At 35.0% G+C, this 25,583-nt stretch overlaps 1 long non-coding RNA gene across 3 annotated transcripts; it reads left to right on the forward strand.

The window, feature by feature from the left end:
- The first annotated feature begins 1,191 nt into the window (after positions 1-1,191).
- LOC110928732 lies at positions 1,192-20,334 on the forward strand. Of its 3 annotated transcripts, XR_004888376.1 has the most exons (7): positions 1,192-2,196; positions 2,236-3,665; positions 3,902-4,468; positions 4,565-4,714; positions 4,840-5,053; positions 5,136-5,233; positions 20,007-20,334. It is a non-coding gene; the product is annotated as an uncharacterized LOC110928732 (long non-coding RNA). The 3 variants fall into 3 exon arrangements; XR_002586625.2 differs by having other exon boundaries at positions 1,192-3,665; XR_004888375.1 differs by lacking the exon at positions 4,565-4,714 and having other exon boundaries at positions 1,192-3,665; positions 3,902-4,179.
- Positions 20,335-25,583: the final 5,249 nt, after the last annotated feature.

Genomic DNA, 25,583 nt, shown 5'->3' on the forward strand with positions numbered 1-25,583 from the left:
TTAAAATGTTATAAAGAAAACTTTATAAAAACTCATTGATACCCCTATATTTAGTATTACTAGAATTTAAAAAGATATAACGAAAACTTTATATTTTTTTTATGAAAATCCCAACATCGGTTGTTTAGTTGGGCTTGCTAATTTTATTTACCAAACTCTGATTTGTATCAAAGCCCAATTGATTTGTATCAATTGTCCACAGTGTGAGTTTTGTAAACCCTACTTGAATCGTTGGTCTCTTTCTATCTCCTCAAAATATTCATTACAGATCTCAATAATTGTAACCGGTATGAGGTACTCTGCCTCAGGTGGAGGCAGTATATCATCATCGATCTCAGCACACATATGTCGCCAGCAATCTGCAGCCACAGACGTTGATGACGATGGAAAGGGAGCATTTGCAAAGGTACCTATTAGTTCTTTAAATTGGGTGCAACCACTAAGTGTAGTAATAAGTGATTTATGTGGTTTAGACTACCTTCATAAGGGTGTTCATATCGATAATCGGATCGTTAGTTATTGTTAGAGATGTGAACATCAAGAGTAAGATTTAAGTATAAGGTTATTGAAAAGTTTATTGAGGATTTGAGAGAGTCTATAAAAGAAGACTAGATTCAAACCAGCAAAATTGAGTTGATGGTTCAAGCACAAATGCTTTGCCTATCGTAATATAATGTTACAACTTCCGTTTCTAATTTCTAAAGTCTTGATTGATATCCATAAAAGTGTTTGTTTTTTGAATCAGTGTTACTAAACCGTTTCGGTCACCAATAAGCGTAAAAGTAAGGTACAATGGATGAGTCACAGCTGTTAGAAAATGACGAAATTCAGATGCTTTCTAAATTGCTACACTATATTGATTAGTGTTGGCCTAGTATTGTTACAAACTTATAAAAGCAAGAATAGTTGTTTGCAAGTACATGTTTAGCGGAAACTAGAATCAATGTTTAGTGGGATCCATTATGAAAATCTAGTGGAAGTTGATATCATGAATCTAAGATTAGATTCTGGATTACCAAAAATAAGTTCATCAAGATGTGAAAGCACAAGATTAGATCAAATGGTTAGTTCAAGTAGCTTGAATCCAATTGAGCCAAATGTTGAAGACAACTCGTTGAAATTGCGAACCGCTGTTTGCAAATAAAACAACTCTGCCACAAAATCAGGTATGCACAAACTTTTTATCAAGAGTAAATTACAAAATCGTCCTTTATGTTAACACTAGATTGCAAAGTGTGTCTTTTATCTTCAAAAAGTACAAAAAACATACTCGATGTTTGCAAACCGCTACACATTATGTCCTTTATCCCTAACTTAGTTATTTTTCATTGTTAAGTGGGTGTGAAATGACCTAAATACCCTTACTGTTAAATAAATAACTAAAAATTAAAAAAATATAATTAATTGTGAGACCCACCACTCCCTCTTCATCTTCCCTAGTCTTCCCCACCCCCACCCCCACCTTTCACCACCACCACCACCACCTCACTCTCTCACCATCATCTACAACCTCATCCAACACTATCACTGTCACCATCATATTCAACCTTGAAAGATGTAACTAATTTAAATATCTAATATACCGTGACTTCCAAAATAATCACTATCACAATCTTTTGAAACCTTGGGACAAATTTCAAAGTATATGATTAAACCTTAACTAGTAAACCTGGTAACCATGAACAGAACTATCAGATTCAACCTTCACCATCATCTTCAACCAAAGATGTCACCATCAGTATTCTTATCAATCTCAAATTCACCTTTAACTACTAAACAATTGAAAATAAAAAACAACGAATCTAAATTACCGAAGCGGAAATGGGACCGGCGTATACGACGGTGGTGCGGCGGACGTGGTGCCGGAATATTCTGCTTTTGAAGTCGTCAAACCCTAACCGAACAACCAGAAACCCTAACTCCTAATTCTTATCGATCTCAAATTCACCTCTAGCTTCTAAACAACTGAGAAATAGAACCAATGAATCGGAGTTAGCGAAGTGGAAATCAAACCGCCGTGGTGCGGCAGAGGTGGCGGTGCCGGAATATTCGGTTTTTTATAGGAATTAGTACTCACTGTTGCAGCATAACAGCTTCTATTGTTGATAGAAATTGTTGAAATCTGAATATATGTGTTGAATCGAGTGCTGATTTTGAAATTCACGAGATGATTTGCATCAGTTTTGAAAATTGAAGGTTGAAGGTTGATCCGTAAAGTGATCTGACAAAAAAAAGTTTGAAGGTTGAAGGTTAATTATATTTCTTTTCATTTTTTAGTTATTTATTTAACAGTAAGGGTATTTATGTCATTTCATACCCACTTAACAATGAAAAATAACTAAGTTAGGGATAAAGGACATAATGTGTAGGGGTTTGCAAACATCGAGTACGTTTTTTGTATTTTTTTGAAGATAAAGGACACACTTTGCAATTTAGTATCTACATAAAGGACGATTTTTGTAATTTACTCTTTTATCAACATAACTGTGTTCTTAGCCTATTACTAGACCATAACTATTTAGCACTCTTGTAATTGAACTATTATTTATGTATTGAAATTATTAGCTATGTTGAATCTAATTTTTGTGTTTTATCTTCATTGTTGTCACTATTTTATTGAAGACTTGACCAGAAGCACTTCTCAAACACATATGCAACCACCAAAGTAATCTCATTTGAAACTGACCCTTAGTTACTCTATTTCTCCAAATTTGACTTATCGCACCAACATGCATGAGCAAATCTGCCAGATGAGTTTAGAATCTAAAATGACAGTAATGTAGTGTTTATGTTACAGGATGCTTCTTCCATCTTTTCAACTTCAAGAACCGTTGCATGCCTACTGATTTGGTTTACAAATGAGATGCAGCAGTAGGAATGAGTGTATCTATAGCCGCTACAAAACTGAATTATTACTCTTGTTGCTGAATGAGTGTATATATAGTAGATGCAAAACTGAATTATTACTTTTGATGTTTGTTAACGATTGTAATCTATGGGTGAGTCATTTGCAGTTTTGAAATTAATGATTTGAGTCATGAAATGTCAAGCACTCTTTATGAGGGAGTCATAAAATGCTATAACTGTGGTTGCTACAAATTGTTTCATAATGTTTTCTAAATATTACCGGTACATACGACCGCCTACAACTATCATCGAGACATTTTCTTAAATAAAATTAGACTAAACTAAGTTGTAATTGGAATGAATCATTTAAATTACCTACACATTACTTCAGCCGTGAGACCACCACAAATGGTGATGTATAATATGAAGACATTAATATTGAATTAAAGATATAAAGCCGGGTTATGGATAATTATAGTAAAATATTTATTGAGTCTTTTATCTATCTATAATCTATAACAACTATATAAAACATTACCAATGTACAAAAAGGTAATTTCCCTCAAAATTTTAAGACGTCATTCCAAAGGTCATGCGTACTTACCCTAATTTTTCATCCCCTCTCCCAAATCTGCCCCCATTAAGTTTCAGTGATTCTTTCAACAAAAGCTATGTAAATTGAAGAAGCAAATGAAAAGACAATGAGAGCAATTAATCAAGAAATCAATTATAGGGTGAATTCCAATTGAAGACGCGAATTGAATGTCTGTTACTCTTCGACGCTCTACATAACCCCTAGTTTTGCTTTTGTGTACCAGGTAAATGGTTTTTTCCAATCTTTGATTTGTGTTGTTACTGATGCTTAATTGTTATGGTTGGTTCTTTGTAAGTATCTATCATAAATGTTTCATATGATTGAATTGCGACTTTGCTCTGTTGTGGTGAATACTATTTCATAGTTGTAAAGTTAATTATTGTTGGTGCAATATCACATTCATCTCAAGTTGACAGTCAATCATTTCTGAATTATAAAATTTTGTTTATAATATATTAGGGTTCAGGAAAGTGGATCTAGATAGATGGGAATTTGTAAATGAAGGGTTTCTTGGAGATCAAAGGCATATGCTAAAAGACAATAAGGAGAAGAAATCTGGTTCCATTGGCCCAACTAAAGCAGGAATTTGGACGTGTACCGAAGTAGTAGGCCAGTATGGGATTGAGGAAGAACTCAAAAGGACTTAGAAGGGACATGAGCGTGTTAATGGTGGAAATTGTAAGGCTGCGGCAACTACAACAACATTCCAAAGACAAACTCATATCCATGGAGAACAAGTTAAGAACCACAGAAAACAAACTTTAAGTTGTTTAAATTGTTTTTTGATGTCAAAATTAATTAACAAATGATGGCAAAATGATGTTCTTCTTCTAATGTGACTGTAAACAAATCGGAAAAACAAGAGATTTACAACCTCTCTTTCTTGAAAGTATCTGAGTACTCCACTGCCAGTCATCCCTAGAAAACGATCAACTCTGGCATGAACATTAATTTGTAATGGAAAATAGAAATATCGTAGCTAGGTTGGAAGACTGTCCTGCAATGCCAGTAGCGGATATGCTCCAGGTATGTTTAAAGGAAAATTAAAATTTATATCTCAATATGGCCCTATACCATTAAAAAAAGCGATTTAATCTTATTTTGTTATTGTATTGTGTGCAGTCGCATGGGTTCTTTAACTGCTCTCTGGCGGTAGATGTTCCTCCCGGAGCTTATACATCAGATGTGAAAGACAGTCATGTTAAGGACACAATTGGTCTCAAGCTGGTTTCAAATGAGCTGATAGCCAAGCTTTGATTAATCATACACGGTGTAGGATAGAATGTTGAGCCATAGCCTAATATCCTTTGAAAATAGTATTCTAATAGCATGACGTTTTGCATAATAATATTGTCAATTCTATAACCCGTTTTAATAAATAGCATTTGAATTTGCAGGTTCCAATAATCATTCACAACAAGATTGAAAAAGCCGAAATTTGGAGTCAACTCTACAGTGAAGACATCAAAAATCAGTCTATTCCAGCATGGCAATTAAATGAGAAAATGTGATTTTGTGTCAATCTATCTTTCTGCCTCTTAACCTCCATCTGTAAACAAGAGTTATAGCTGAGCAATAAAATAAAAAATTATCGTTGGTTTGTTCTATCAGGTATGGTGACCTTCAAGGTCTTAACAATCAAGAAAGTGCTGAAGTGTCAATTTTTTTTTTTTTTTTGATTCACACTTTGCAGTGTTCATATGTGTCAAATTGACGTGAGCATCAGTAAACATGAATAACAAATCAAAAAGAAATTCACAGCCCAAGAGGACTTCATTCCGAGATTCTAAGGTAAGTAAGCATGTTTTGTTTATGCACATAAGGTGTTGAGTTAAATGCTTGGTTGGTCCCTGTGGTTTGCGAAAATTACGGACTTGGTCCTAATGGTTTATTAATTACACACTTGGTCTCAGTGGTTGCCATTTTTAAACTCGGGTGGTCCTTTACAATAACCTATGTTAGATTTCTCAGTTAAATGTCTGTAAAATGACCAAAGTACCTTTACTTATTAAAAACACAAAAATAAATAGCTTAACTAAAACAATATTTAAATTTTGTGGTCCACACTATTTCTTCTCACCCAAAACTATCTACGACCACCCAAACCTGATCATCACATACCCACTACCCCATTTCTCATATTCCCCGTCCACCATCACTCAGCCTGTATTCCCCCTACACCGGCATTCAAATCCACGACGACTAGAAGAGCTCCGATCGAAGATTCATCACCGTCGACCAACGAATCGCTGACGTCATCGTCGTCTAAAGCTCACCGGCATATACAGAATAATACAAGAGACACGATGTCGACACGAAAAGGAGGCAGAAGGAACATATTAGCCATCACCGGAGCTGCTGCTTTCTTAACAATCGTCCTCAAGTTCGCCATCGATGATATAATTTTCTCCATAAGCACAAAAGTTTCATCTAATTTGTTCTGTTTAGCTAATGTCTGTATCTAGTTTATCTCTTGCGTTGTTGTTATGTGGAAATTGAGTTGAATTTGGTGGTTAATTGACGACGGTGATGAATCTCCGATCGGAGCTCTTCTAGTCGTCGTGGATTTGAACGCCGGTGTAGGGGGAATACAGGTTGAGTGATGGTGGTGTCAAGAAACTGGTATCAAGAACTGCAATATTCTAACTCAGCTTTTATTCACTCTAAGGAAAGAATCTGAACTGGAAATACAAAGAATCACAACTCTTACTCACAACTCTCCTCACAAGCAGATTATCAACTTGATAATCTGCGTAGACAAATACAGGAATTAACCGAAAAGAGAAACAAAGAAAATCTCATTAAACAAACCCTAATCGCCTATACAAGAGAGAGAGAGCACAAGGAGAAAACTGAGATGCAAAGTGAAGTGTTTGGTACACGAATCCAGAGACTTCCTTTTATACAAATCCAGCCTTTAAAACAACATCCGGGTTACCCGGAACTCCTCGAGAGACTTCATGCTCCAGCCCAACTGATAAGCCCATTGAAACTTCATTTATAAGCCCAAGACTTCATGCTCCAGCCCAACTGACCAACTGAAAAGCCCATTATATATGAACCTCACATGCAACAAAGAAGAAACAAACAATAAGAATATAATAGAATTGAGATGCTAACTGAGATATTATTATTTTTTTAACACCCCCCCACAATTCTATTAATTAAACAGATCAAAAAGCTTCAATTTCTTACAAAGAACTTGATGTATTTTGACCAACTCTCCTTTAGTAAATATGTCCGCAACTTGATTTGCGGACTCAATACCAATACATTTCAAAACACCTTTCGAAATCAATTCTCTTAAGAAAAATAAATCCAGTTCAAAATGTTTGGTCCTATCGTGAAATACTGGATTTGCTGCTATAGACATAGCAGCATTATTATCACAATACAAGTTGATAGGTATATCAATTTTAATTTGTAACTCTCCCAACAGATTTTTCAACCAAATTAACTCACATGCAGCAGCACACATCGCCCTGAATTCAGCCTCAGCTGAAGACCTTGAGACTGTACTTTGTTTCTTACTTTTCCATGATACTAAACAATTACCCAAGAAGATACAAAACCCTGTAACTGATTTTCGAGTAACTAGACACTTAGCCCAGTCAGAATCAGCAAAACCAGACAAATTAAACGAACTACACTTGCTAAACAAAAGACCTTTTCCTGGGGCAGATTTAAGATATCTCAATAAGTGAAAAGCAAGTTTCAAATGTCCTTCAGTAGGACTATGCATAAACTGACTAAGAACATGTACTGCATATGAGATATCAGGTCGAGTATGGGACAAATAAATTAATTTTCCTACCAACTGTTGATAACCAGTAATATTTTTTAAAGGACCAGAATTAATGTTAAGCAAATTATTAACCACATGACTTTGGTCAATAGGTACATTAACTGGCTTGCAACCTAGCATACCGTACTTAGACAAAAGATCAGTACAATTTTTTCTTTGTGATATACAAATACCATCATCACAAGACAACACTTCTATGCCTAAGAAATATTGCAACAAACCAAGATCTTTGATCAAAAATTTTGTTTTTAAGCTTTGCTTAATATTTTCTATCTCAGTCAATGAATTACCTGTAACAACAATATCATCCACATATACAAGTAATACAACAAAGATACCATTTTTATTCTTAACAAACAAAGAAGTATCACACTTGCTTTGTATAAAATCAATGCTAAGCAAAACACTAACCAATTTTTCATTCCACATTCTAGGGGCTTGCTTAAGCCCATACAAAGACTTATTAAGTTTACACACTTTGGACAAATCATTAGACTGATAACCTTCAGGTAATGACATGTAAACTTCTTCATTTAGATCACCATATAAAAATGCATTATTAACATCTAATTGATACAAGTTCCAATTGTTTTGAACAGCCAATGCGATAATACATCTAACAGTTACCAGTTTAACCACAGGAGAGAAAGTCTCTTCATAATCAACTCCCTCCTCTTGGCTAAACCCTTTAGCAACAAGCCTTGCCTTAAATCTTTCTATTTCACCATTAGATTTATACTTAATTTTATAAATCCATTTACACCCTACAATACTTCTATTTTTAGGTCTGTCAACAACATCCCAAGTGTGATTTCTATGCAAAGCTTGAATTTCATCATTCATTGCAGAAACCCAGTTGGGATCCTGAACAGCCTCGTTAAAGTTCTTGGGTTCAACAGCTTTAGAAAGAATAGAGGCAAAACATTTATTATCACACGTAAGTTTAGAAAAATTAACAACTCGTTCAATCCCATATTTAACCTTCCATTCTAAAACAAAATCATTTAAGTTCTTTGGTAAATTAGAAGTCCTAGAGGACCTCCTTGGAACAAGAGATGTCTCAGAACCCATTGTGTCACCCTCAGAAGGAATTTGGACTTCATCTGTAATACTCACCGGTTCTGCCCTATCAGAAGACTCTCGAACCTCATCAGACTGCTGAGTACTCGTCTCAACATTAGAGGTATCAAGACTCGCTGATTGCTGAACTCCTGGTGTTCTCACATCAGTCTCACCTTGACCCCTTCTCTCATCATAGGGATCCTCCACAATTTGAAAAGGTTTGGGCTCTGAGTTTTCATAAACGTCAAAAAAATTGAGAGCATTAATGTCTTTAATAGGATTTGAATCATAATTGTTAAAAATAGATTGTTCCTTAAAGGGAAAGATTGTTTCATAAAACTTCACATCCCTTGAAAAAATAATAGACTTTGAATCAAGACTAAAAAGTTTATACCCCTTTTTTTCAAGTGAATATCCTATAAAGACACATTTTTCTGCTCTACTATTCAATTTATCAGATTCATTTAAAACAGTATGAAAACACAAGCACCCAAACACTTTAAGATGATTCAAGAAGGGTTTAAACTTATAAACTAATTCATACGGTGTCTTTCCAGCAAGTACGGAGGATGGAGTCCTATTAATAAGATAGGCAGCAGTTAAAACACATTCATGCCAAAACCTAACAGGTAAATTACTTTGGAATAGTAAAGCTCTAGTAACATTCAGCAAATGCCTATGCTTTATTTCAACAATTCCATTTTGTTGAGGAGTATAGGCACACGAAGTTTGATGAACTATTCCCAACTGACTACAAAACTGACTCATTTGATTGTTTACAAATTCTGAACCATTGTCGCTTCTAAAACATTTCACAGTTTGTTTAAATTGAGTTTTAAGAATGTTAACAAAATGTCTTATATTAACAAAAACTTCAGTTTTATCTTTCATAAGACAAACCCAAACAGCTCGGGAATAGTCATCAACAATAGTCAAGAAATACTTGTGACCTTCCCTACTAGCAACCCTATAAGGACCCCATACATCTAAGTGAACCAGCTCTCCCAACTGATAACTCTTATGTTCACTCAAAGGAAAGGGTTCCCTATGCTGCTTAGCCCTATGACATACATCACAAGGGCTATGATCAACCTCAGTTGAAATGTTTAAAGTATCTTTAAACATTTTAATAGCTTGATCAGCAGGGTGTCCTAATCTAGAGTGCCACAGCTTATACACAGAAGCATTAAAGATAGACAGATTAGACACAACAACATTACCACACATATATAAACCTTGAAGTTGGTTACCAATCACCAGGATTTTCCCTGTTAACAAGTCCTGTACATAACACTTATGTTCATCAAATCCAACAAACAATTTATTATCCCTGGCTAACTTATGTACAGAAATTAGGTTAACACTATATTCAGGGACGACAAAAACATCATGTAAAACCACACCATCAGCCAACTTAAAAGTTCCAATTTTAGTTACATAAGCGTTTGTACCATTAGGATGCTTTACTTGAATTTTAAGATTAGAAACATCAATGTAATTAGTTAAATTTGTTTCAGAATTTACCATGTGATTATTAGCCCCTGAATCTATTATCCAACCCAAACCTTTATTCACATCACAGCCAAAAGAAAAAACAGGACTGCTAAACACTGTAGAATTTTATGATACAAATAACAATACAATCAACCACAAGAAATAGCGACAAAAATGGTGACAAAATCTTATTAACCCAAACCAAAAAGATTTCCCCCCCAAATACCCAGAAGATCTTACAATAGTAAGATCTGATACAAAATACAGAATACAGAAATAAAGATGATGATCATCCACTGATGATCATCAACAACAACAGTACAACAAACAATAAGAACAATCTCTCAGATACAGATGAGAGATTGTCTATACAAATCTCTGTAGAAGACTGAAACCCTAGCAGAACAAGATGAAATGGTTACAAGTACAATAATGACCGTATAAGCTCCTTTTATATCTTGTAACATTGCAACTTCCACTTTAACCCTTCAAGTATACTCCACAATGATGATCAGCCCTCAAAGTTACACTAACACCCCTAAAGATATTTGTGACAACAACCAGCTAACAAATCAGTTAGACAAAGCCCAACAACTTCAACAACTTAACAATAGCCCAATAACATAATAGGCCCATCACAACAGATAATAACATGTAAGCCCAAAGCCCAATGAATGAAAGTAACTAAACATTTTAACACCCCCCCCCCCCTTCATTCATTTGGCTTAAACAGATCAACCAACTTTAACTTCTCACAAAACTGAACATGCTGTTCAACACCAAGGCCTTTAGTAAAAATATCAGCAAGTTGACTTTCTGAGTCAACTTTCACAGGATTTATAATGCCATTTGACACTTGTTCTCTTAGAAAATGCAAGTCCAGTTCGAAATGTTTAGTCCTTTCGTGAAAAACAGGATTAACAGCTATTGACATAGCTGACTGACTATCACATTTCAACGATATAGGTAATGAACAACTAATAGATAACTCAGAAAGTAAATTCTTCAGCCACATAAGTTCACAAGTAGCAGAACACATAACACGATATTCGGCTTCTGCAGTAGATCTAGAAACCGTGCTTTGTTTCTTACTTTTCCAAGAAACAAGACATTCACCCAGAAAAATACAATAACCAGTTACAGACTTTCTAGTAGACAAACACTTAGCCCAATCAGCATCAGCATATCCAAGTAAATCAAGACTTAAACCTTTTTTGAAACTTAGACCTTTTCCAGGACTTTGTTTCAGGTATCTTAATAACCTTAAAGCAAGACTTAGATGTGTTTCATTAGGTTTGTGCATAAATTGACTCAAAAATTGAACTGTATAACTTATATCAGGTCTTGTTAAAGACAAGTATATAAGTTTACCAATCAACTTTTGAAAACCTGTTATATTTGTTAAAGCCTTTTGATCTTTATCAAGTTTAGAATTAACTAAATAACTTTGCTCAATAGGTGTGTTGACTGGTTTACACCCTAAATAACCAAACTCATTTAGAAGTTCCAAACAGTATTTTCTTTGACTAAAACAGATTTCATCTTTATTATACAACACTTCAATCCCAAGAAAATACTTTAAAATTCCTAGATCTTTAATTTTAAACATGGTTGTAAAACAAGGTCTCCAAGGCCGAGTACTCCCCGAGTAGTCTCTACAAGGTAGGCTACCGAGGCGACTTTCTTCAACTCCGACTAATTACTTAGAATTGATCAAATGCGGTCAACATCGGCCAAATTCGGATCTAGTAGGTCAACTCGGGCCGAGTTTGACTTAAAATAAAATAAAACATAATTTCTATGCCTATCATATTAAAGAATGCATATCAATTTCACGTATTTTGTTATAAATATCAGTAAATTTATGTTATATGACATATATTTAATTTTCGAAAACTAATTTCTTTATAATTTAGCATGTCCGAATACTCCCCGTGTACTCTCCGCCTAGGCCGAGTACTCTCAACTCCCCGATCGACCGACTAGGGAACGCCTAGCGACTTTTGCAACCATGATTTTAAAAGTATCATTTAAAACTTTTTTAATACCTTCAATCTCAACAACAGAATTACCAGTTAAAACTATATCATCAACATATACAAGCAAAAACACAGTAACATTCACTTTGTTCAAAATAAACAAAGAATGATCACACTTGCTTTGTATGAAACCAAATTTTAACAAAACAGTAGTTAATCTTTCATTCCACTTTCTAGGTGCCTGTTTAAGGCCACACAATGACTTAACAAGTTTACAAACTTTTGATTCATCTTTAGAATAATACCCTAGAGGTAACTTCATATAAACATCCTCAGTTATAGAACCATGCAGAAAAGCATTATCAACATCTAACTGATACAAAGGCCATTTAAAATTCACAGCTAATGCAACAACAGTTCTAATAGTAACCATTTTGACCACAGGAGAGAAAGTCTCTCCAAAATCAAGACCTTCTCTTTGATTAAAACCCTTAGCAACAAGCCTGGCTTTAAACCTTTCTACTTCACCATTTGACTTATACTTCACTCTAAAAACCCATTTACAACCAATAGCCTTTCTGCCTTTAGGAAGATCAGCTAGCACCCAAGTGTTATTTCTGAACAAAGCTTCCATTTCTTTGTTCATAGCCTCTACCCACTTGGGATCACTAGCTGCTTCTTCATAACATGAAGGCTCAACAATTTTATTTAAAGAAGCAGTAAAAGCCAAATTATCAGATGACAAACAAGAATAACTAACAACCTTATCTAAACTGTATTTCACTTTACTGTTCAACACAAAATTCTCAAATTTCTTAGGCACAACAACTTTCCTAGTAGACCTTCTAACTGAAGGACTTATTCCCTCAGATGGGTTAAACTCATCATGTGAGGTACTAGTGTCCTCTGCCCTACCAGATTCTTCACTACTACTACTTTCAACTCCATCAACAGAATGCTGTTGGTCAGCACTGCTAGGAGTGGCAGATGTAGAGGGAATTGGTTGCTGATCTTCACCAGTAACCTCATGAGTTTGATTACTCCCCTCTTCATCATTGGGAACTAAAGGTTTAGTTGTTAATACCTCGACACTATCAAAAAATTCAGATGATCTAATTTTTCAGTTAAACACATATCTTGATTGATTAAACTATTTGACTTATAGGGAAAAACTGTCTCATAAAATTTGACATCTCTAGAATAAAACTCTTTTTTGTTATCTAAACTCCACAGTTTATAACCTTTTTTAACATTAGAATAACCAATCAATATACACTTTTCAGCATTATAGGACAACTTATCTGAATTATTCAATATAGTGCTAAAGCATAAACAACCAAACACTCTAAGATGTGTAAATGAGGGTTTAAAGCCAAACATTAACTCATAGGGACTTTTACCTAACAGCACAGAAGAAGGTAACCTGTTAATAAGATAGACAGCAGTTAACACACAATCAGACCAAAAATTAAGTGGAACACCACTTTGAAACAACAAAGATCTTGCCAAATTTAAAAGATGTCTGTGCTTTCTTTCAACCACACCATTTTGTTGTGGTGTGTACGAACAAGACGTTTGGTGCAAAATTCCTTTAGTTTTACAAAACACCTCCATTTTATTATTGACAAACTCAGTCCCATTATCACTTCTAAATACCTTAATTTTAGTTTTAAACTGAGTTAACAAAAGTTCATAAAAACTTTCTATGTTGTCAAACACTTCCATTTTATTTTTTAGTAAATAACACCAAACAGTACGTGAGAAATCATCCACAATGGTTAAAAAATATTTAAAACCATCTCTACTAGTGACCTTATATGGTCCCCAAACATCTAAATGAACTATATCTCCTATACTTTTAGTTTTATATTCACTTAAAGGAAATGGGACTCTGACTTGTTTAGCCCTATGACAAACTTCACAAGGATTTTTCACAACATTAACAACTCCCAGATCATCTTTTAAAATTGACAAGACTTGATCAGCAGGATGGCCTAATCTACTATGCCACAAATTGCTGTTATTTAAACTGTTAAAACAGAAATTTACTGAATTACCATTTTTGCTAACAAAATACAGACCATTATCCTGTTTACCAGTCACCAGGATTCTCCCTGATTTCGAATCCTGAAGCACACAATTATTATCATTAAAAACTACAGTTATATTATTGTCTTTAGCTAACTTATGGACAGACAATAGATTAACACTGTATGTAGGAACAAAAAACACATCATTTAGAATAACATCTTCAGCAAGTTTTATACAGCCAATTTTAGAAACTTTTGCTTTTGTTCCATTTGGATGTGACACAGTTAGATCATACTCAGAAACATCAACACTATTGAACATATCACTATCAGTTTTAACCATATGTTGATTAGCACCAGAATCACAAATCCAATTACAATCAAACCCAAAGTTTATTAGACTAGAACAGCACATAAACTCATTTGAAGAATTAAAGACACAATTAGACTCACCTCCCATATTAGAAGGTTGAGACTCAGAACTGGTTTTTTCACCCAAAAGACTCAATAACTTTGCAACCTGCTCTGGAGAAAAAGGAGACATAGATGGCACAGAAGATACATTTGACTTAGAATTTGAAAAATTTTTACCACCTTGACTTCCAGGTTTCTTTTTGAACCCTGAAGGATACCCAACTAATTCAAAACACCTATCAACAGTATGTCCAATCTTATGACAATGTGTACACTTAAGATTAGGATTAGGACCTTTATACTCTTTTCTTTTTTGTTCAAAAGACTGGTTGGTTTTAGAAGCAAATGACACATTTTGATTCTTTGAATTTCCACTATAATTTCTATGTGACTCTTCTCTGGACACAACCGAAAAAGCAACTTTGACAGTAGGTAATGGCTCTCTAGTCAACAAATTTGTTCTTACAGGTTGATAGATATCATCTAACCCCATAAGAAATTGCATCAATTTTATTAACATTGAAAAATCATTATAATCTTTTGCAGCTTGGCAAGAAATGTGGGCAGTTGAACTACAGCATCAAACTGTTTCCACATTGTATTTAATCTATGATAATACTCAGAAACTGAACTTCCACTTTGAGTAATACAGTTAATCTTTTTATATAAATCATAAACTATAGAGCCATCAACCTTGTCATAAGTTTCTTTTAGATCAATCCAGACTTCTGAGGCTAACTTAGAGAATACTTGCCCCAAGTATAACTCCTCAGACACAGAGTTTAACAACCAACTTAGCACAACCGAATTACACCTATCCCACTGACTACTTAGAACTTCATCATCAGAATTCTTTTTACATTTACCATCTATAAAACCAAATTTATTTTTGGCTTCAAGAGCCAATTTCATAGCACTAGACCACACCCTATAGTTTTCAGTTCCCTTTAGTTTTATACCCACAATAGTTAAAGAACTTGAATCACTAGGATGTAAAAACAATGGATCACCTATATCCAACTTGCTAATCAAAGTCTGAGAAGACCCAGCATTATCATCTTTACCAGTCATGATCAACAATCAATGAAAAAAACAAACACAAATAACAAATATGCCAGCAACAAGACAAGAATACAACAAACCCTAAGGCGAAGCTGTATCAGTGTCCAGATTCCAGGTTCGTCACTTATAGTGCCTGGACAGGTCTTAATACAGGAGCCAAACACTAAAAAGAATCAAACAACAGAACCACATATCAAATATATCAAACAATCAAGTGTCGGTCCTCACTACCCCGACTTCAACTAAGCCAATCAACAAAAAATAAAGAGAGGAGATAGAATGATCTCACAGTGGGTGCAAGCTATCCAAAAAACACCAGATCTAAACAGATCTGAAGTTTTAGCACAATATCAAGAACAATACAACTGGTCAGTTTGCCCTAAACCTTCAAGGGTTTAGAGACCAACACAGTTCTTCAACAAGAAGCAAGAAACCCTAGCAAGGGTTTGAAAAATCAACAACCTCCCAAGATCCAGAAGATCTAACAATATCAAGAACAGATCTGCAACTTGAAGCAGACCTACACAAAACAACAATCAAATCAGATCAACACAGCGGAACAACAACCGGATCAAGAGCTCAAAAGCTCTGATACCATGTAGAATTTTATGATACAAATAACAATACAATTAACCACAAGAAATAGCGACAAAAATGGTGACAAAATCTTATTAACCCAAACCAAAAAGATTTTCCCCCCAAATACCCAGAAGATCTTACAATAGTAAGATCTGATACAAAGTACAGAATACAGAAATAAAGATGATGATCATCCACTGATGATCATCAACAACAACAGTACAACAAACAATAAGAACAATCTCTCAGATACAGATGAGAGATTGTCTATACAAATCTCTGTAGAAGACTGAAACCCTAGCAGAACAAGATGAAATGGTTACAAGTACAATAATGACCGTATAAGCTCCTTTTATATCTTGTAACATTGCAACTTCCACTTTAACCCTTCAAGTATACTCCACAATGATGATCAGCCCTCAAAGTTACACTAACACCCCTGAAGATATTTGTGACAACAACCAGCTAACTAATCAGTTAGACAAAGCCCAACAACTTCAACAACTTAACAATAGCCCAATAACATAATAGGCCCATCACAACAGATAATAACATGTAAGCCCAAAGCCCAATGCCCAATGAATGAAAGTAACTAAACATTTTAACAAACACAGTTGAGCAAAACAACCCACCTGAAACATTACAGCTCTGTGATGATTCAAGTATTCTGTCATTAATCAAACTCAGCAATTTAGTCAACTGATCAGAAGTCAAAGCAGTAATAGGAACACTTGACTCTTCAATTTTAGAACTATTAGAAGAACTATTCTTCTTTCCCTGATTCCCTCTTGGTGGTTTCAACCAAGAAGGATACCCAATTATCTCAAAGCACTTCTCTATAGTATGCCCAACCTTATTACAATGAGTACATTTTAGATTTTGATTTAAAGATTTATTAGTTTTCTTAAACTCAACAAGTGGACTAACTTTAGAAACAAAAGACATGTTTGGATTTTTCTTATTACCACAACTATAGTTTCTATGAGATTCCTCTCTAGACACTATAGCAAAAGCCTCTTTAACAGTTGGTAACGTTTCTTTCATCAACAGATTAGTTCTAACTCCTTGATACACATTATCCAACCCCATTAAAAACTGCATTAATTTTATCATATGATTAAAATCATTGAACTCCTTAGCAGCATTACACGAACAGGAAGGCAATTGCAAAATCTGATCTAACTGACCCCACATAACATTCAACTTATGATAGTAATCAGATACACTAGATCCATTTTGACTAAATGAGTTAATTTTCTGATACAAATCAAACACGACAGATCCATCAACCTTGTTATAAGTTTCCTTTAAGTCTAACCAAACATCACTAGCCAATTTAGAAAAGACATTACCCATATATAACTCTTCACTGATTGAATTCAAGATCCAAGTTAAAACTATAGAGTTACACCTATCCCATTGCCTAGCAAGAATCTCATTTGTTTCAGATTTAACACAACTTTTGTCAATAAATCCCCATTTATTTTTTACTTGTAAAGCAAGTTGCATGGCATTAGACCAAATTGTGTAATTCTCAGAACCTTTAAGTTTAATAGAAACAATAGTCAAGTTACTAGAATCAGACGGATGCAAGTATAACGGGTCACTTGCATCAAGCTTACTCACAAGAGTCTCAGGTGGTGGATCACTAGGACCAGACCCACCACTTGTGACAACAGGACCATCAACCATTGTAACACTAAATCAAGTATCAACAAAAAACAACCAGAAAGTTGCAACAATAACACTAAAGAATCACAACAATCACAGATCCTAAAAGGGCGAAACCTTGACAGGGACCAGATCAGAGGGTCATCACTCAAGGTGCCTCTGCAAGCCTTATCAAGGGAGCCGACTAGACTCAATCTACAGGTCAGCAACAACAAGTAGAAAACAAAAAATGAAAAACAAATAACAACTAAAATGCAACAGGATGTACCCTTCCTGTGTCCCAATCAACACCGGCCCGACTAGTCCAGCAAACAAAATGCCTAATGCAAGAACAAGAAATAAAAGAACAAAGTCAAGGAACGATCTCACCAGAGGTGCGTATAGCTCCTGCAAATCAGTCTTGCAGCCTTCACTTAGGGCTACAAGATCTGATTAGAAGATTAACAGCAACACAGATCCACAAACCCTGATAGAAGATCAATAACAGTAAGATCTGTTGGTTTGCCCTGTAATCTTCTTGGATTACAGAGACCAACGAGATCACCACAAAGCCTCTTTCGATTATCCCAAGAACGCAAACCCTAAGAATAAGGTTTTCTTCTTTCACCGTGCACGCAAACCAAGAAGACCAAGAAAATCAGATCTGAACACAATCAGACCTAACTGAACAACAGAGCACCTTAGATCTTTACTGATAAACCCAGATCTACTCAGATCTGATATGACCGATCCTCAACCAGCCTCGGAACGGAAGAACAAAAAACCCACCAAGAGCCACTACGGCTCTGATACCATGTCAAGAAACTGGTATCAAGAACTGCAATATTCTAACTCAGCTTTTACTCACTCTAAGGAAAGAATCTGAACTGGAAATACAAAGAATCACAACTCTTACTCATAACTCTCCTCACAAGCAGATTATCAACTTGATAATCTGCGTAGACAAATACAGGAATTAACCGAAAAGAGAAAAAAAGAAAATCTCATTAAACAAACCCTAATCGCCTATACAAGAGAGAGAGAGAGCACAAGGAGAAAACTGAGATGCAAAGTGAAGTGTTTGGTACACGAATCCAGAGACTTCCTTTTATACAAATCCAGCCTTTAAAACAACATCCGGGTTACCCGGAACTCCTCGAGAGACTTCATGCTCCAGCCCAACTGATAAGCCCATTGAAACTTCATTTATAAGCCCAAGACTTCATGCTCCAGCCCAACTGACCAACTGAAAAGCCCATTATATATGAACCTCACATGCAACAGAGAAGAAACAAACAATAAGAATATAATAGAATTGAGATGCTAACTGAGATATTATTATTTTTTTAACAGGTGGACGGGGAACGTGAGAAAAATGGGGTAGTGGGTCTGTGGTGGTAGTTTTGGGTGAAGAAGAAATAGGGTGGACCCACAAACATTTAAATATTGTTTTAGTTAAACTATTTATTTTTGTGTTTTTAATAATTAAGGGTACTTTGGTCATTTTACAGACACTTAACTGAGAAATTTAACATAGGTTAGTGTTAAGGACCACCCGAGTTTAAAAATGGCAACCACTGGGACCAAGTGTGTAATTAGTAAACCATTAGGACCAAATACGCAATTTTCGCAAACCACAGGGACCAACCAGGCATTTAACTCTAAGGTGTTTGATGAAAATCTTCGTGTCTATTTCGTTATTGCATTCTATATTTCTATGTCATTGGGTTTTATGTATACAAAAAATGGTTAATATGCAAATACAAGTAGAGTTTGAGAAAACTAACACAAGCAGAGGATGCTCTGTCACAATTGACTTTTTATTTATATTTTTAGAACTTTGATGAATATACTCTTGTTATAGACTTATAGCATGCCTTGTATATGACTCTTCTCCATCGGTTTGAAAATTGTTATATACATATGCATCGACATATAATAAAAAGAGGATCACCATATCAGAAAATGAAAAAGAAAAAGACAAATAGGGAAATACTGTTACTTTTTATAAATGCGAAAGACGAAAAGCAATATAGATGGCAATTCATTAAAATTGACTGATCTTATATGTGACAAAATCTGTGTTATACTAGCTGGAAATAGTCTATGCGTGTAGTTCTTGTGTGAGCTTTGTTGACAGATTCGAGGAATAAAGCTTATTAATACCTTATAATGCGAATGAAGTGCAAGATTCCAAATTCCAAAGTTTATAATTTGATACGTGCATGATGACTTTAAACTATGTTTATGAGTAAAACTTACCATGCACACATCTCTTCATAACTTTATACTATTTGCTGCAGAACAACAATATTATGTGTCCTTAAGCATCAGTTATTTGGCTGTCAATATCTTGATGCAGATAGAAAGTTACTTGATACAATATTACTAGATTTTAAGTACATGCTTGGTTGTAAAAAGCGAGCATGAGGTGTGTTTTGGTCCGAGCCAATCTCAGGCAACATTTGGTGTGCTTTTAGTGATTGCAGGCGAGGTTAGTACAGGAGGCCTGCGACTCTGTGAGCTTTGATCAGAGACTCAATGGTGTGAATCGGCTTGCTTCTGTGTTATTTAACTTTTGGGCTTAATTGCCTAATTTTGTGTATGTAAATCTCACATGTCTAGCTTTTTTTATCTGTTTTTGAATCCCGCCGCAACGCGCGGGTAAACCCACTATGTAATTCTATAAATTTGCAGCTGATGCCGGTGATAAAGTGCTTCAGATTGGTGAAAGTAATGGACGTCTTAAGTGTTTCAGATTAGGTGGCTAACTATATGTTTATGATAAGGTGCCACCACTAATTGTTTTGCTTCTCATTTTTCTTGCTTCTTTTTTGGTTAAATTATGAAGTTAATACAGTTGCTCTCTGACTTAGCGTATTTGTTTGTATTGGCTAATTGGTTTGAAAGTTGCATAACGCCTAACTGTCACGTAGCACGGTTCATTAGTTGTAAAAATACTTGAGCGAGATTCATGTCAACTCCTTAACGTTCATTATGTCTACCGTCACGTGTTTAGGCGACCCACTTTTGTGTTCCTTAACATTCTCTACTTGTGTTCCTTAACATTCTAATGCCTACTGTCACTACGTGACACGTCGCGCCCGCAGCGAAGCGCGGGTACAATTACTAGTATTTAATTATGTATAATTGTAATTTAAATTAGATAGGTTTTAGTTGGTTAATTTATTGAGTAAACTGCCAAAATGGTTATGAGGTTTGGTCACTTTTGCCACTTTAGTCCAAAACTCAAACCTTTTGAATTTGGGTCCCGGTGGTTTCAATTTTTTTTGTCATTTTCATCCAAAATCAAAATCTGCTCATATTTTTCAGTTAACATCCAGTTATTCTGTCTTTTCCTCCATTTTAATAAAGGGCAAAATGGTCAGTTTTTTTTTTTAATTTGTTATATTAAAACGTAAAAAGACCATTTTGCCCTTCATTAAAAGGGAGGAAAAAGACAGAAAAACTGGATGTTAACTGAAAAAATCTAACAAGATTTTGATTTTGGATGAAAATGACAACAAAATTGAAACCACAGGGACCTAGATTCAAAAGGTTTGAGGTTTGGACTAAAGTGGCAAAAGTGATCAAATCTCAGGGTCCATTTTGGCAGTTTATTCTAATTTATTTAATTAAGTAGAGTTTGAGTCGGGTTAGGACTATAATGAGTTTAGTATAAATAGATGGTTAGTTTATTATAATTGGTGTGCTTTTAAATGATAAATAATAAAAGAGTCAAATAGTTCATTCAAATCGTGTTTGATTAAGCGCCTGATTTCCAACATAAATCAATCACCATACCCAGTCACATCTCACACATACCCCTATTTCCCCACCTTTTTGACTAGCTAAGAGGGTTGTCATAAACGTCATACTTGGTTGCCAAAAAGATGGAAAACAAGAGGTCTGGTGAGTAGATGATAACTGATAAGGGCAAAAGGATTATCTAATACTCTAGATATGTAACTCTTTTGTTGTCGTATAGGGTTCTTTATTACATAGTATCGGGTAGTGTCATTTTGATGAGGGAGAGCTTTCGCATTGTATTTGGAGCAGTAGTCAGTCATATACATTTTTTTGGGGGGTTGAGGGAATGCGTTTTCTTGTAATTTTAATTGTGACATGGCTCGACTTGTCTGCTATTATATTGTTTCGATTTATTATATCTTCTCTTTTCATTTTGATGAGCCACAAAAGATGAATTTCTTAGGTAATACGGTTATTTCTAAGTAAAACCCATGACATGATTAAAACATTAATTTCCATGTGTATGCTATTGTTAATGTGTATTTAGGTATTTACATCTTGTAAAATAATCTTATGACATTTATAAGTTTAAAAATAACGAACATTACAAGATGAAAACAACAATCACGAATAAAAACATAGTCACACTTGCATTTGAATTATTATCATAATTCAATATATATTATTTCGAGTAGTGTACGTCATAATTCAATTTATAGGATCATATGTCAATAGTAACATTGTCCTATGTGGTGCCTTAAACATACATACATACATACATATATATATATATATATAGAGGAAGGTTAACATACAAAAGGGCTTATCGTACTTCACGTACGCGACGCTGGTAACCGTTCAAATCAGGGCTATAATCACGCATGGAACAAATAATAACGCATGGATCCGTTGGTTTTGTGATAATAACGCATGGGAGCCAAAAAATCACGCATGGGAGCCTTTGTAATCACGCATGGGAGCCCTTATCATACAAATCACGCACGTTATATATTAATCACGCACGTTGTGTTCTTATCGCGTACGTTAACGTACGTTAAGCCCTTTTGTAAGGGCTCCCATGCATGATTAATATATAACGTGCGTGATTTGTATGATAAGGGCTCCCATGCGTGATCGATAATAAGAACTACTAATTTGGGAGTTGTAAGGGTCAAACGGAAGAAGACTGACAATGATCGACCAACAATCGAAGAAGATGAACAGTAACACACACAGAGATTTTTCACATGCGGTATTCAATTTTCCACATGCGATTCTACACACCCCATGCCATTTTTCACATTACCCCATGCTAGCCATTTTTTCACATGTGATATTCAATTTTCCACATGCGATTCTACACACCTCATGCCATTTTTCACATTACCCCATGCCATTTTTTCACATGCGATATTCAATTTTCCACATGCGATTCTACACACCCCATGCCATTTTTCACATTACCCCATGCCATTTTTTCACATGCGATATTCAATTTTCCACATGCGATTCTACACACCCCATGTTATTTTTCACATTACCCCATGCTAGCCATTTTTTCACATGCGATATTCAATCTTCCACATGCGATTCTACACACCCCATGCCATTTTTCACATTACCCCATGCCATTTTTTCACATGCGATATTCAAATCTTCCACATGCGATTTTGTCCATCTACACACCCCATGCCATTTTTCACACTACCCCATGCTAACCATTTTTCACATGCGATATGTATTGATTTCGCACCAGATCTGCACCTGATCGAACGGTTGGGATGATCGCGTACGTATCGTACGATAAACGCATTTGTATTTTACTCTTTACCTATATATATATATATATATATATATATATATATATATATATATATATATATATATATATATATTGAAAGGAAAACTTCATTAACACACAACCAACCCCGCCAAAAAAAAAACAGACGGGCGGCGAACCAACTACAACAAGCTATACAAAATTACACCAATCCATCCAAGACATATCTTTATACTTCGATCTACTTCTAACTCAAAGAAAGCCTACAAATTTAACCGCATAAAAGACGTCCTCCACCTTTGGCACCTTACCCGAGAAAAGGAGCTCGTTCCTGGCCTTCCAAATCATCCAACAAGTGATGAGCATCATGCCTTTATAGGCAATCAACGCCTTTCCTTTTAAGCCACTGTACGAGTGCCCTTCCAAAATATCCCTGAACAAAAACGCCATCGTTCAATCTAACAATCTCACATTTTCATAAAATTCGACAAGTATCAACGCACATAGCGAAGTATGTCTAGCACACTCCAGTGTCCCTAAACACACGATATTTTCTTTTTTATATGTTTTGACCCATATTCAGATTTAGTATTACTAAAATTTTAAGTAACACTTATGGACCGACCATTAGGTACTGGGTTCGTTTTCTATAAGAGGGGGTTTTACCAAATTTATTGGGTGTCCTCCTGAATTGGTGTATGACATTATAGCCTAGTGGAGATGGATATGGTTAGGTGATTCCGTTGGTGGCACGATGATACTTCAGTAGTCCGTTAGTGATCCAAATTTATCGTTAAAAAAAAAGAAAAACTAACAATATTTAAGTAGTGTTGTAGAGATCGCTAGACGTTAGTCGGGCGGTGGAGTACTGACTAGGGATTAATCGGATCGGAATTTTTATATCTAATTTTTAAATTTATATATATACACGTACATTAATATCAATATAATACTTAAAAATAGTTTAAAATTCAAACAACTAATTTTAAAACATAGCAAATCAAGTATTTAAACATTAATACACACACTAATATCAATATAATACTTAAAAATAGTTCAAAATTCAAATAACAAAGTTTAAAACACAACAATTTAAGTATTTAAACATTCAAACGTTAACATATCAATCATGGCCTCATCACTCATGGAATATGTTTTAACGGGTTAGAAACATGTTTTTTTTGAGCCAAATTGGTACTAAACAACTTGGACCATGTATTTAATGGTTAAAAACATTTGTTTGGGCCAAATTTGATCTAAAAAGAGTGGGCCAACTATAAACGATTTGGCCGACTTGGGCCGCCTTGCACTGACTAGGATCAACTTGTACCGACTACCGACTAATGGTTCGACTAGCTCAAAATTAATTAGCCAACGCCCAACTAGCGTCTAGACGCTAATTAATACCGATTTTAACAGTGAAAAGCCAACATAGAGTGTTTAATTGGGCTTGCTCATTTTCTTGGGGAACTCTGATTTGTATTGAAAACCCAATTGGTTAATATCAATAGAAGTTTTGTTAACCCGGTTGGTCTCCTTGCATCTCCGCCCACCCCTCACCCTCTCGTCTATAATCTCTAAAAATTTACCGATCCAAATAATTGTAACCGGTATGAGGTACTCTTGAACAATTTATCTTCATCGATCTCAGCATGTCGCCAGCAATCTGCAGGAAGTTGATGATGAACTGATAATCGGAAAGGGGGTATTTGCAAAGGTACACATATTCGGCGCAACTACTAAGTAGTAGTAAGGAGTGATTCATGTGGTCTAGACTACCTTTATAATGGATTATATATCTATTAAGATTAAAGAATGTGGATTCGTAGATGTTTATAAAGGATTTGGGAAAGTTTATAAAGGATTAGGTATAAGCATGTCAACAATGCTTTGCTAACCTTATCCTATTTTCAAAATGTGTTCTGAATAGCCAAAAGATACCTTGAATTCTATAAGAATCTTGAAATACGAGGAAGAAGCGAAATTGAGATGCTTTCTAAGTTGGTGTTGGTCTAATATTGTTACAAACTTACAAAAGCATAGACAATTGTTTATAAGCACATGCTAAATAAAATCCAATATGATATCTATTGGAAGTTGATATCATGAATCATCAATTGTGATATAAAAAGCATGAATTCAGATGAGAATTGGGTGGATAAGATTCAATTTTGGGTCATCCAAAATAGGTTCAAGTGTTCAACAACATGTGAATCTCCGAAATTAGATCAAGTGGTTGATTCGGGTATCTTGAATCTAATTGAGCCAAATGTTCTAAAACAACTCGCTGAAATTGTAGACTGAAGTTTGCAAGGGAGACAATACCGCTACAAACTCTGGTATGCACAAACATTTTTATCATCATATATGTGTTCATAGTCTTCATACCAGTAAATAACTATTTAGCACTCTTATAATTAAACTACTTGCCAGGTTGAACCTAATTTTTGTATTTTGAAATTTGAATCTGACCCATTGGTTACACTATTTATTCAAATTCAAATTATGGGATTAATACACTAGGGGTGAGTAAATA

The sequence above is a fragment of the Helianthus annuus genome, chromosome 3 (assembly GCF_002127325.2).
Source record: "Helianthus annuus cultivar XRQ/B chromosome 3, HanXRQr2.0-SUNRISE, whole genome shotgun sequence".
In the NCBI taxonomy this organism is placed as follows: Eukaryota; Viridiplantae; Streptophyta; class Magnoliopsida; order Asterales; family Asteraceae; genus Helianthus; species Helianthus annuus.